The sequence below is a fragment of the Rutilus rutilus genome (genome assembly GCF_951802725.1).
Source record: "Rutilus rutilus genome assembly, chromosome: 14".
Taxonomy (NCBI): Eukaryota; Metazoa; Chordata; class Actinopteri; order Cypriniformes; family Leuciscidae; genus Rutilus; species Rutilus rutilus.
This window is the reverse complement of record NC_140219.1, coordinates 2,555,766-2,565,567: the sequence shown is the minus strand read 5'-3', so window position 1 is coordinate 2,565,567 and position 9,802 is coordinate 2,555,766.

Below are 9,802 nucleotides of genomic sequence, written 5' to 3'. Positions count from 1 at the left end.
TGAGAGGTGGAATAAACGACAGAACACCTGCAAACATCGACATTATTCAACATGTGATCCACAAAACCTGCAGCTGTCGGCAAACATCTGCTTTTAAACAACACCAACATGCTTTCTTTACAGCGTCTCGGCCGTGTGTTTCATCAACACACACACACTCACACACTCACAGCTGAAGTAACTCCATTTCATCAATAACTGATTGGTTTTTTTCCTGCTGTTGTTTCGGTAGTTCCTCTGAGGCGAGGCAGAGCCGTCGTATATTAGCCACGTCCGCTCTATTATAACAGTATGAAGACCGTCGTGATCGTGATAAGCTGAGCCGCCCGCGAGTGTGTGAAATGGATGGGGGTATTTTGTTGATTTATGAAAATGCACACCGTCTCTTTGTTGTCTTGTGTTCTCATCGAGCCCAAGTTTATTTTGCATATGGAAAATCCATCATTTCCGCTCAAGGTTATGGGAGAGTCAAGTCGGGAATAATTCTGGGAGATGGAGAGAGAGAGAGAGAGAGAGAGAGAGAGAGAGAGAGTGACAGAGAGAGAGAGAGAGAGAGAGAGAGAGAAACGGGGAGATGGAGAGAGGGGGGGGGGGAGAGATGGAGAGAGAGAGAGAGAGAGAGAGAGAGAGAGAGAGAGAGAGAGAGAGAGAGAGAGAGAGAGAGAGAGTGTGTTTTATTGAGTAGAAGGAGATTTACGTTCAGTTATTTGACAATCATCTCAAACAAGCTTGAGGTATATGGCCATTCCTGTGACAACTTTATAGGCCGGCTCACACACTCTTTTAAACAACACACACACACACACACACACACACACACACTCACACATACTCTCACTCTCTCTCTCTCTCTCTCTCTCTCTCACACACACACACACACACACACACATACTCTCTCTCTCTCAATTCAATTCAATTCAATTTAGCTTTATTAGCATGACTGTGTAACACAATGTTGCCAAAGCATCAACATATTATATATAAATAATAAAACAAACAAACAAAACATAGGCCTATATGTATAGATCATGTCATATGTAGCATAGTAAATATAAATAAATAGATAGATAAACACAATCTATCCTAATAAATGAGTAAATGCAGTGGGTCTCTCTAGAGAATTAGCTGTCTCTGGCGTTGTGAATAGCTAATACACATTTAGCCGCGAGTGCAGCTGTACTATCATCTTCTCCCAGTCAGAAGGACATTTTTTCAAATTTAGTGGTACTCTTGAGGGTCGAGTAACAGTGGAGTTTATTTTGGAGGTCAAAATGTCCTTTTAGTGATTCATCATGAGTGACTTTTAGATTTGTGTGGATTTCTTTAATAATAGTTTTGGGGTTGTAGTAGTCGATGGGGAGTATAGTCTGATGGACGAGTGTGTTCAGAGGATGAGGTTCTGCTGAGGTTTCATTGGCGAGGAGGGCTTTATATTGGACTGACTCTGGATCAGACTGATGGAGATGATGCCAGAACTGAACACATCTCTTCTGGATCTCGATGTTCAGCGGGTACAGGCCCAGCTCAGCCCTACAGGCGGCAGTGGATGTGTTTCTGTGAACCCCGAGAATATTTTTGCCAATTTCCAATTGTAGTTTTTCTACTGATGTTTTATCCCAATTTTTTAAATTTAGTACTGGTCCCCAAATTTCACATCCATATAAAAAAAATTGGTTTTATTATTAAATGATATAATTTTATCCAAATTTTAATGGGTAATTTTAAGTGTCCACATCATGACTTTATGGCATAGAAAGCCCTCCGAGCCTTTTCACAGTGTTTTGACAGCCAGACCGAAGCGTCCCGAAGCGCTGATGTCGATGCCCAGATAGCTGTAGCTAGTGCTGTACACACACACACACACACACACACACACACACACACACACACTCAGATAGCTGTAGCTAGAGCTGTGCTGCAGGACCTGGCCTTTATACAGGAACTGGTGTTTGTGTCCCTGAGATCTGGCTTTCTTCTGGAACACCATGACTCTGGTTTTGTCCAGATTGACTGTCAGGGCCCAGTCGTTACAGTATTGTTCCAGCAGGGACAGGCTCTGCTGAAGGCCCTCAGGTGTGCGGGAGAGCAGGACCAGGTCATCCGCGTACAGCAGACATCTGACCTCTGACCCCTGTAGAGTGAGGCCGGGCACAGTAGAGCTCTCCAGCGCTGATGCCAGGTCATTGATGTAGATGTTGAATAGAGTCGGTCTCTCACACACACACACACACACACACACACACACACACACACACACACTCTCTCTCTCTCTCACACACATACTCTCTCTCTCTCACACACACACACACACACACACACACACACACACTCTTATAAACAACACACACTCACACATACTCTCTCTCTCACACACGCACACATACTCACTCTCTCACACACGCACACACACACACTCTCTCTCTCTCTCTCTCACACACACACACACACACACACACATAACTTATAAACAACACACACACATACTCTCTCACGCACACACTCACTCACTCTCTCTCTCTCACACACACACACACACACACACACACACACACTCTTATAAACAACACACACACACATACACATACACTCTCTCTCTCTCTCTCTCTCTCTCTCTCTCTCTCCTCTTACACACACACAGACACCTGATTGTGTATTCAGCAGCCCTTGAGTAGCTGGTAAATCAGTTCTGAATACTAAATATGAAGAAAGGTTACAGCCTGACCGGGGGACCGTCTTCAAAAATACACACACACACAATAAAACCAGCCGTGAATCATGATGGCATGAACTTCAAGTCAGCAGCTTCAGTGTGTGCGTGTTCCTTTCGCTCGGTGAAGCATCACTCTTATACTGATGATCACTTCAGGTTAGTGAATATGAAACTTTGCTTCATAACTCGTCCTGGTTTGACTGACAGGAATGTTCCTCACATCATGTGGTTTGTTCAGTAGCAAACATGCTAAAGGCCACTCAGAACAACTCGAGGAAAACACACTATGCTGTTATAGTAAATGTGACGTACTTCTAAGCGTTTTGAGCTACTATGTATCACTTCCCCGAAACATAAATCACACATTTTTTTCATCTTTTAGTCCTTAAAACTTACCAAATCCCTCACTGTCCTCCTCGCAGACAGCAGCAATCACACGAGATCGCGACACGACCAATGATCTCGCAATATAAAGACACGTGACTCTTCTGAACGGTTATCAACTCGGAGAAGATGGAGACGATCATTCAGATCTGTCGTGTTTGCTTTGCTGTTTTAAATCAGACAAGGAGAATAACAGAGAGATGAAAATACAGAAACACTCTGGAAACTGAGATGGAGAGAAAACTACTGCCATAATCAACTGTTCCCCAGTGTGTGTGAGAGAAGAAAAACAAGTTATTTATTTCCCTTTTTACACGTGTGTCCAGGGAAATACACTGATGATACACAGCATCTTATTGCTTAATTAAACGAGCAACAGTACAACTACTTGAGAAAGACTTTAAATAAAGAAATATTATTATTTTATATAAATAATATACAAATCTCACCTCATTTAACTTTTGTAAAATTGTGTATTTCCAAGTGAAAAACATTTATTTCACCCGTAATTATTTAAATAATAATAATTGGGTATCACTTGAATTTTAGCGTCAAACATTTATATCAAACATATTTATTCAGTGTCTTATGGCAAAATGTTTTGCTGCAGCTTATTTCCACTAACATAAAGAGCACTAACATTTTCCTGTTTAACAACATCACAGAAAAAAAGAAAAAAAAACGGACTAACTATAATGTAAATTTCAAATATTATTAAAGACAAGAAAACCGTAATAATGTTCGCAATAACCGAACAAAATAGTACAAATAAATACAGGCACAGAAAATAAGTTCAGGCACAGAAATAATAATCAAATGTAAAATAACACTGCATAGTTTACTTTTTATAAATAAAATATAGATTAATTACAGAAGTGAGCGATTGTTCTTTGGTTTTTTTTGTTGTTTGATTAACATTAATGACAGATGGCAGCAGGTTTATTAGGCTGCTGTCACTTTAAGAGCAGATGCACAGATCCAATATACTGATACACATGCGTTTTCTTTCTCAACTTTTTTTACGTTCGCTTAAGACAAAAACCGAGGCGCTTTGGACGTGTGCGTGAAGAAAAGTGCCGAATTAAGCTCTTTTTCATGTCTTTTTGCACTTGAAAAAATGTAAATCATATTAAAATGTGCACACAGGAATCGATAAGTGGAATACATTTTTTTATTTTTTTTATTACTAGTATCCAATTCCAGAATTTGAAGCGGTTTTCGATTCCCATCTTAGACTCTGATATTATTGGTTAACATTGTTGCCTCGCTCCTGTGGCCTGTAGAAAAATAAAAGTTGGTAACACTTTTAATCCATTACCTTTTATAAAATAACAATGAGTTATTGACTGACAGACAAGAACGGTTTGACCTAAAAATATCAAAATTGAAACTACTGCGGAAACAAAGACACCTACATCTTGGATGCCCTTGAGGTAAGCTAAAACATATCAAAATTTAATTTCAAAGTGAACTATCCCTTTAACTAATTTGACCAGATACAACTTAAAGGATAATTCCGGTATTTAGCACTTTGAGTCTCTTCTCTGGTTTGTTTTGGATGAACTAGAGTGGTGGACACAGACATTTTGACGATGGGTCCTGTCTCGACTTTTTGACTCATTTATAATCGCCTTTGACCGCTTCAGAGTGGCTGGTTACCGGCATGCACGAACATGTCCTTAAAACAACCCTTAATGTTCGTTTTCAAAACTGTGCAACTCACCGAGTGGTTAGTGGTGTTCGTTGATGATCCAAAACAAGTAGCGTAGCGAAATACAGTTTCTGTCGTGTTTTATTTGGCATTTTGTAAAATCCCATTGATTTCTGTTGGAGGACTCATTGCTGGTTGATATCACTGCGCTTCAGACTCAAATATCGAGCGGAAGTTTATACGCGGTTGTGAGGTATCTGAAAAAATAGTTCCACTATAGCAAAAACACGGATTGAAATCATACATTGCGCCGATATATTTGTTTTTAATCATCAACGAACACCACTAACCACTTGGTGAGTTGCACAGTTGTGAAAACGAACGTTAAGGGTTGTTTTAAGGACATGTTCGTGCATGCCGGTAGCCAGCCACTCTGAAGCGCTCAAAGGCGATTCTAAACGAGTCAAAAAGTCGAGACAGGACCCATCATCAACATTTCTGTGTCCACCACTCTAGTTCATCCAAAACAAACCAGAAAAGAGACTCAAAGTGCTAAATACCGGAATTATCCTTTAAAAAAATCTTACAAATGTATTAGGGAATGTTGAGATTAACATTAGTTATGATAAATGCTGTAGAAGTATTGTTAACAAATTAAACTTCATTGTAAAGTGTTACCGAAAACGCAACGTAAAAGGTGGAAAAGGTTACTATATGTTCATGAAGGATTTTGAAGCCAAACTTTTTGTTTCTTCAGAATAACAAGAATCTTGAACAACTAAACTGAGAAAGTAATTAGCGTCTGTTTTTAGTTTAAAGGGGTCCTTAATTATGATTTGACTTTTCTAACTCTAGTTAGTGTGTAATGTTGCTGTTTGAGCATAAACAACATCTGCAAAGTTGCGACGCTCAAAGTTCAAAGCAAAGGGAGATATTTGCTTTTACAGAAATAGCTTTTTAAGGACTACAACAAACGGCTGGTAGAGACTACACCACATCACAAACCCTAAATTGTCCTAAGGCTGAAGAACTTGGAGAGGTTAACATTTATTTTTAACACTGTTCCTGAACATTATAACCTCAATGTTTGACTGTGCGCTGCACATTTTACAGAGAACAGCTTCCAGAAGAGAGTACAATGCAGGCTATACGCACAAAAGCTTCTCCTGAAAGACGGAGCCATTCCCATTTTGTCGGGACAATCTGTTGTTTATGGATCACAACTTGTAAGTATGTCTTATTATTTGTATTTGAGTCAATTAACAGTTCCAATTATAAGCTTTATGTAGTTGCTAAGCTATGATGTAAAGGAAGGTCAAAGCTCTGCCTCTGCTAGCCTGCTAACTAGCATTACAGTATTGATGTAGTGTTTACTGGAGCTTTTGCTTTTGTTCAACGCGATTTTGTGATCGATTACTGTTTGTATTACCATAGTTTTCCGACAAATATTATTAAATGGTGGATAACATCGTATCGATATGATTGGATCCATAAGCGAATGGTTAACATTGTCATGGTCTAAATCGGGCTCGAAATCGTTAATATTTATCTGAGTAGAGCTCGCGGTTATGAAGGGGCGGGACATTTCACGTTCACATGCTAAAGCGCTGCCAATCACAACACACTGAGTAAGCTAACCAAATCACAGCAGATTTCGTGGGGCTTCATCGAAAACGACGTGTTCAACCAGACTGGGGAGAGAGGAGCTGTAATAATGTAAAATATGTGAAAAATAATGTGTTTTTTGAACAATCAAGCATGAAAACGTATTCAAGTGAACCCCAAAAACAAAATCGTTACTTTGTAAAAGAGCATAATAGGACCACTTTGAAGAGCAGTTGTCTTAAAAATAATCCCTCCGTGAGGAAACTGTAAAACGATCTCAGTGTGTGTGTCTCTGTTTCCTCTGCAAACTGAAAGAAGTGCACAAGAAGAGAACGAGACAGCATGAGTGAAGAGCTCTGAGGTTCAGCTCCTCTGCGGGAGATTCATCCCAGCGGCCGAAGACAGCCTGAAGACATTACTCTGACCTTCACCCTTTCAGACAGGACCGGATCGATGGATGGATAGACAGAGACAGATAGATAGATAGACAGACAAATAGATGGATGGATGGATGGATGATTGGGCGGACGGACGGACGGACGGATGGATGGATGGATGGATGGATGGATGGATGATTGGACAGACAGACAGACAGACAGACAGATAGATAGATAGATAGATAGATAGATAGATAGATAGATAGATAGATAGATAGATAGATAGATAGATGGATGGATGGATGGATGGATGGATGGATGGATGGATGGATGGATGATTGGACGGACGGACAGACAGACAGACAGACAGACAGACAGACAGACAGACAGACAGAGAGATGGATGGATGATTGGGCGGACGGACGGATGGATGGATGGATGGATGGATGATTGGATGGACGGACAGACAGACAGACAGACAGACAGACAAATAGATGGATGGATGGATGGATGGATGATTGGGTGGACGGACGGACGGACGGATGGATGGATGGATGGATGGATGATTGGACGGACGGACGGACGGACGGACGGACGGACAGATAGATAGATAGATCTCAGCAGTATTGTTTTAGTATTATTATTATTTAGTATTATATATATATATAGCCTATATATATATATTTCATGACGTTGAGATAGAACAGACCACAGAGAAGTCTTCTGTTCGACTGTATTAAAGTGCTTATAATTTATATCAGATTCGACTTGCTTGCCTGACCTGAGAATAATAAATAAAAAAATAAGGTAGGCCTATATAGTGTAATTTTACGCATCGTAAATTAATATATCTATAAACTTGCCTTGACTTCAAAGTATATATTAAAATATAATATATAGACAAAGCAATTTTATTTACTTAGCAAATAAACAATGGTAATTCAAAGGGCTTTACATAGAAAGCATTTTCAAAAACCATAAAATAATCATAACAGATGCTTAATAATAAATAGATTTAACAATAAAAAGTATAAAATACCAATTTTGATCATTTATTTGATTCAGTTTTCATTTTAATTGCAGTTTTATAGTTTTAGTGATATCAAATTAAACTTATTTCAGGAAACAGTTTTTTTAAGTTTAAGTCATCTATTTTTTTTTTTTTTTTGCTTGATTTCAATGAACAAAAAAGTTTTTAGTAGTTGCAATTTTAGCTACCACTCGAGGGACTGGTACAATCTCCATATCGTTCCAGATCTGCATGACTGTGGAACAAAAGAATAATGAAAGCCAGTGGGGTCCAAAAACAACAACAGAACGGCCCATAAAAACCAGCTGTTACTGGTCGTGTTCCTCAGACAGTCTCTGTGTCAGTGGGTGTTTTCAGCCAGAATAAGTTGCAAAGTGGGCGAGACTTTATGCTGACAGTGCCTGGCTAAACAGGACTATAGTTTGATCAGGCAATCTTTGACCAACACAAGTGACCCTCAGTCCTCTGTGATGAAGTCATGATGTAGTTTAGGGGAGAAGAAGGAGACCTCAGGACTGATGAACTACACCAGGGACAGAGAGAGGTTATCATGATCCTCTGAGAGAGAGAGAGAGAGAGAGAGAGAGAGAGATAACTCAGTCAATTACTGCTGCTCATTACACACACACACACACACACACACACAAACTCTCTCTCTCACACACACAGTGTGAACTGTACCAGCGTTATCTCGCCCTTCACAGAACAGAGCCGTCAGCGAGTCTTTCATTAACAGCGAAGCTCGTTTGATCATGTCTGAATGAACAAATGAAAAGGAGAATTATGTGAATGTTAGTCCTCACTTGCAAGACAGTCTTTTTTTTAAACAAAACGAGAAACGCGTCTATCTAAGCGAAACATGCTATACATCTGAACTCTTCGCATCCGTCAGAAAAGTTTGTTCTATATAGTATGCATGTAATTTGGACGTAGCCTACAACACTCTCCATGCTGTCATTATCATGTGATCCACTATAATAACTGCATCCGAAATCACATACTCTCTTAAATTAATAGGCTACTTATTATTTGAATTCAGAATTACTTCTTTAGTCACATGTTTTTCACCTACTATAGCTATAGCAGGGAAGTATGTGATTTTGGACACAGATTATGCGTTCAAACAGTACTCTTTTGCCGTTCTTTTTCCTCACATAGACCTTATGCGCCAGAGAAACGACGGCGCCGCCATCTTTAGAATACTGTCTTTGAACTTCCGTTTTTGCGGTCGCTCTGTATATTTCTATGGCATTGCTGTCCAGGAGTAATTCGCTTTTTTTTTTAATTATTCGCGAATTTACTTAATGTAAAGTTATCATGAGGACTGTAATGATTAAAGCAGATGACTTAACTAATGTCAGTCGACAGGGAAGATTTTAAAACGAGCCGTTCATTCATAAACACGCAAGATCGCTGTGAAAATACAGACCGGAAGTCAAAAGACAACGAGCGCAGCGCTGAAAAGGGGCGGGGCTACATAAGGTCTATAGCCTATAGTAGGAAAGTATTTGATTTCGGATGCAGCGCAAGTCAATTATAACTATTTTTATTTCTCATAATTTGGGGAATGGATTTGAACAAACTCTAAACACCAGATCAGATTGTGCTCTTAATGTTTGACACCTCAAACTGTGTGGATTGCTGAGGGAAGGTGTTGTTACTTTGCTAAGGGATCAGACTTATGAATTTTGCTAGGGACACATTTTTTCTTTCACAAACTGACATATTAGCATTGTGGCGATGACTTCTGCACAGCCAAGCACCACTCACTAGAAAATGCACGGTATTATTATTCATAAAGTTTTAATACACAACTGTTCAAAAGTTTGGGGTCGGTAAGATTGTTTTAATGTTTTACCAAGGCTAATATTTGTCACTGAAGGGTGTGGATTTTGGAATAAACTGCTTCAATGTATAGGCTATATAATAAGTGATTATAATTAAGGTATTAATCAATATTATTCCTTCTGAATATCACAAGAGTTGAATGACTTCTCTTTCTTTGTTATAGAAGTTACCAGTGTGATCACTGAAATGTTCTCTTC